Genomic DNA, 5,712 nt, shown 5'->3' with positions numbered 1-5,712 from the left:
CTCCTTTCTTTCCCTCTCCATCGCGCCCTTCCTAACCACCCCGGCGGAGCTCCTCTCCATCACGCCCTTCCTCCTCTTCACCACCCCGACCCCCCTTCCTCTCGCGACGCATCCACCAAATCCGCCAGCCCCTCGCTTCCTTCTCCACAAAAACTGATCCAAGACACGGAAACAATCCTCCTCCCCCCTCAATCAATCGATCCCGACCGACCGCGGCGGTGATGGATCTCTACGGCGGGGCCGGCATCGGTGCGACGCTGTTGGAGATGTACCAGAGCGCGCAGCGGCTACAGGGAAGGGGAACCGCTGCCGTCGCTTCCCCATCCACGACATCGAGATTGGAGGTAGCCTCCTTCTCCATGGTCGCGCGCTCGCGCCGGTAGAGGAGCCACCATGCTTCTTCTCCGGTGACGATGCGGCCGTGCCCTTCGACGCCTCTCATCCGTGTCCGATGCCGTACAAGAGACGCCGGACTACTGTCATCCTCCGCCCTTACTTGGCTCCTGAGGTACTCTCGGATCTCGGCCATGAATCTCTCTCCCCGCTCCGGCCCTTCCCCTTGACAAATTTCCTCACAAGTCATTCTGCAGTACAGGTGTTTGTTCGTTCTTCCTGCTCCAGGCATCCGGTGGCCTTCCTCCTCTCCATGCCATCGATGGCCACAACAAAGGTAACACTTTGATCCAGTTCGTGTCTATTCTGCTATTGTGCCCATTCAATCTTCATTGATGGGTGACCACTTGTTTTAGATCTGTTACTCTTGTAGTCTGTCTCATATATGATGTAATGCTTTGTGTATTGGTTAGTGCTGCTCTGTTGTATTGATGATGTATGAAATTCACTCTTGTGCTAGTTGCAAGTGCGAGAATCTGAAAACTAGTGTGATGACAGTGACCGTTCAGATTGTGAGTCTCTGATGCGGGCAGGTAGAGCATGAGGGGAGAAAATCCTTCTGTTTGCACACTCTAAATGGCCACTTCGAACCAAAATTCAGTAAGGGACATTACAATGATGTGGGAAATGGTCAAATATAAGAGGATGTTTATGATTCATGTATGGAGGCACTCTGAACATTTTTTTGTTTGCACAATAATAATACTGAATTTGTGTGATCTGTCTGATTGCTTATGCTTATGGCAGATGAGCGATTTTATTTGACAGATGGATTCTAACTTGCCTAGTGAACTGTAAACAAAATTTTGAAAGATCTCCGCAATCAATTGATTTCTGGTTGCTGCAAAATGGAAGCATGGTAGAAATTAAAAAAATTGTGTGATTGCACCTGATAGCAAAGCAGTACTACTTGCAGGCGTTACGTTTTTTGATCCCCCTTGTTTCCTGTTGTGTGTACTGAGAAAGTTTGTTTTTTGCAGCTAAGAGGGCATGGGACTCAACCTCCATGGACGGTGTCCAGATCGAGCGGAGCTTCCCTTCCTCTTCCCGGCGGGACAAGGACAAGGACAAGCAGGAACATCATCGCATCATCAAGGTTCGACCCCCCTTGTTGCAATCCCTCCCTCCCTCATGTTGAATTGACATTGAATTCAAGCCAAGGTACCCGTGATTAACCTCTGCTTTCCTCTCTCTCTCCTTGTGCAGCGACTATTGGTTGGTCACCACCAAGCTAAGGTCCATGGAGCTCCAGTGTCAAGGTCACAAAGGTCAGCTACATGCTGCTCCTTTGTTGATTCTGTTAAGAATTTTATAAGTGCATGCTATACTGGTGCTTACTAGGCTAGAAGTGTTTTTTATGCTAGGAGTCATTACTAGATCATGAATCCTTCATTTTGTGTTGCGTTCACCAAAAAACTGCTATTTGACATGAATCCTGCTAGTTCTGGATAATTTGGTGATTACAAACTAAGTCATGTACTGCTATGTATTGTTTGATGCCAGGGGTGGACCAGTGCTTATTTGTATAGCACAAATGCTAGAATCGACGCACGCAGAGAAGTAGAGGAGGGCTGGAATCGACGCGCAAGGCAGCGAGGTCCTCATCCACCGGGAACAAGTCCAACAAGGCCTCGCTCGGCAAGGCCCAGCACGCAACCAGGAACAACAACTAGGCGACCCAACTCCAACGATTCATTGATACCCCTAAAAAAGGTGATTCATTCAGGGTTCATTTTGTTCGTTCAATCCATGTGGTGATCTGACATGCTGTTGGTGCTATGTCTTCAAGATTGATATGATATCCCCTGTCTGTCTGTCTATCATGATGCTGCTGCTGCTACTTGTTTTGGTACTAAAATAAGGATCGAATTTTATGCAAAGTTTTGGTTCCAAGCACCATGTTTCCTCCTTGAATCTGCCACAATTGTGGCCCTTTTTCTTTCACAAGATACAACTAAAATTTTACGCACTGGCATGATCTGTTTCACATATTTTGGTATACTTGCTAGTATGAAGCACTAGTGTCTTTTGTTGGACTGCAGCAACAATTGCAACTATGCCGTAATAATTTATACAAGATGCCATCTTGCCTAAACAATCAAACTCAACTGCTGCAGCCTCTTGTGTCACCTACTTCCTGTATGAAGCAATGAAATAGATGAGCTTAGTTCTGTGCACTTTCTTTTAGTGTTAAGGTTGATGTTCTTTAAATTTTATTTCTCGTAGATGAAACATCAGATTTTGACTTAGTTGCACAAATATTCAACACCCAGATTTTATTTAACTCCACTTGTCTTAGGCCATGTGTACAATGCAATATGCTTCGAGAGGTGCTTGTAAAAATAAAACATGTTTAAGCTCAAGTACCGATGCTTGTTCCTTTAAGCTCAGACCAACACATGCTTTCCTGTAACTTTAGATATTTTCCAGAATAGTTTGCTTGGTCCTTCATATCTAAAGCTTGCATGTACTATAGAAGCTCTACTTTATGCTAATACTTGCTTATGTAACATCTTTCATGGCATACTTCTAAATGGACAAGTACGTGTGACGTCCAGCGTCAACGATGATGCGGACCATATATTCAAGTGTTCAACTACAGCCCCATCCATTGCATCAACACAAAGGTATGTACTCTGTCTTGCTGAACAGATATGGGCCTGATGCTTGATGTCCTTATGCCTGATGCATGTATCATGTGACATACACATAATTAATTTTGACATAGTTGCTCTGTTACAGCAGATGGCAAGATGAATAGCTAGTGTCTGTTTAATTCCATCATGCACCTATAGTAGGTACTATTGATTGAATATGAATGTTATTCCATATACACAAATGGAACTTTGATCTGCTGTAACTTTGAATGATGGTTTTTAAACCTTGTCATGTATGTGAAATATTCCATGCTCGTTTGCTGCTAAGTTTGTCATATGTGCCAATTCAATTCCCAATTTTGATCAATAGCCATATTCTAGATAAGTAGAATGACCTGGTTAATAATAATAATAAGTAGAATGATAATATACTGGTGTATCTTTACTTTTTATTTTAAAAGTACTCTGTATTCTATCAGTGACTTACCTTTTGTTCTCTTTTGATTGCTCAGATGTTTTGCATCAGCTTGTCATTGCTTGCTAAGGGAGAAGCGGGACTTGGAGAAGAAATCTTTCCATTAAGCATATTACATGTTTGGTTGCTGTGAAGTACCAGATAGGCTAGTTCAATTTTTTCACGATCTTGGAGCATTTCAGCAGCGCCATGCAAATGCAGTAGCGTTTGTTTTTTGTTTGTAAAAAATTAGTTAGCCCGCAGTCAGTCAGTAGTAGCTCAGCCAGCTAGCCAGCCTCAAATAGTATTGCTGGAATGAATGGTTGTAATATAATAACATTGCACGTTGCTTTGAAAATGTATCAGAACTGGGCTAGGCCCAAGATAGCTTGTGGTGTGATGTGTTGTAATGTCAATGGCATAATAATTTTTTGAGGGAAAAACATGAGAGGCCCAGCAAAGAAATGGCCTAGAAAAATACATGATCCAAAAAAAAATCTGCTGTTAAAAGGGCCACGCAAAGAAATCAATAAGGCTGAATTGTTGGGCCAGACCCATGTAGCTAATAAAAGAACAGGAAAAAAATACACTAAAAAGGCCGAATTGTTGGGCTAGGCCCATGTAGAAAATCGAATTGGACCGGTCTGATTCTTGCGCCACATCAGATTGCCACGTCGGATGCCTACGTGGCCTGGGGAGGCTGCTAGTGACCAAAACAAAACAATATGCATATTTTGGTCGTAAACGTCTATGAGCTTCTCAAAGAGAGGGTCGTTAATTTCAGTTTACGACTGCCAGCTTTTGACCATCTGTTTTTGGTCACAAAAAGGTCACAAATGGAAAATAATGACCATTCAGTGACCAATAGTCAAGGTCACAAGTTGACATATTTCTTGTAGTTGTTATTTTCTGGAGGTTTCTATATTTATAAGAATTTTTGGCGTCGGTCTCACGTCAGGGGGGTCTCCGAATCGTCCATGAGATAGGGGCCCATGCCCAGGGGGTGGGCTCGCCCCCACCCTCATGGACAGCCCGAGAATCTTCTGGCCCAACTCTTTTACTCCAGGGGCTTCTTTTGGTCCATAAGAAAAATCATCAAAAATTGGCACGTCAATTGGACTCCGTTTGGTATTCCTTTTCTATAAAACTCAAAAACAAGGAAAAAACAGAAACTAGCACTGGGCTCTAGGTTAATAGGTTAGTCCAAAAATCATATAAAATAGCATATAAAACATCTACGATGGATAATACAATATCATGAATAGTTCATAAATGATAGATACGTTGGAGACATATCACCATCCCCAAGCTTAATTCCTGCTCGTCCTCAAGTAGGTAAATGATAAAAGAAATAATTTATGAAGTGTGAATGCTAGCAGGTGCACAAGTTTGATCAATGATAATTTCAATCACCTTTTCTAGCATCATTATATGTCATAACAGTAGCTCATCTCATAAAACTTTTCATGATCAAGTAACAAGCTTTTCACATGTTAAAGTATAGATCATAAACTTTCTTGAAAACTAACAAACAATGCTCTTAGTCTTCAAAAAATTGCAATTCATCTTATTTTCAGGAAGGGTCTATGTAAGAGCGTTGATTTAGCAAATCCCACATACTCAACTATCATATAGTCTTTCACAATTGCTAACACTCATGTGATATTTATGGGTTATTTTAATAAGACACAGAGAAAGATAGGGGCTTATAGTTTTTCCTCCCAACCTTTTACCTCAAGGGTAATGTCAACAATAATACTTTATGAAAACCTACATCCAAGGGGATATATATCCGGATCACTCCAACACAAAGTTCTTGCCAAAGGAAAAAGTGTAAAAAGGAAAGGTGATGATCACCATGACTCTTGTATAAGGGTAGAAGATAAAAGTAAAAGATAGGCCCTTTGCAGAGGGAAGCGGAGGTTGTCATGCGGATTTAAGGTTGAATGCACAAAATCTTAATACGAAAGAACATCACTTTATATTGCCTCTTGTGATAGAGACCTTTATTATGTAGTTCGTCGCTTTTATTTCTTCCCTATCACAAGTTCGTATAAAGCTTATTTTCTTTGCACTAATAGATCATACATATTTAGAGAGCAATTTTTATTGCATGCACCGATGACAACTTACTTGAAGGATCTTACTCAATCCATAGGTAGGTATGGTGGACTCTCATGGCAAAACTAGTATAAGGGATGTTTGGAAGCACAAGTAGTATTTCTACTTGGTGCAAAGAATTTGGCTAGCATGAGAGGCAAAGGCAAG

The sequence above is a fragment of the Triticum dicoccoides genome, chromosome 3B, assembly GCF_002162155.2.
Source record: "Triticum dicoccoides isolate Atlit2015 ecotype Zavitan chromosome 3B, WEW_v2.0, whole genome shotgun sequence".
NCBI lineage: Eukaryota > Viridiplantae > Streptophyta > Magnoliopsida > Poales > Poaceae > Triticum > Triticum dicoccoides.
Note: the sequence above shows the minus strand (reverse complement) of the source record.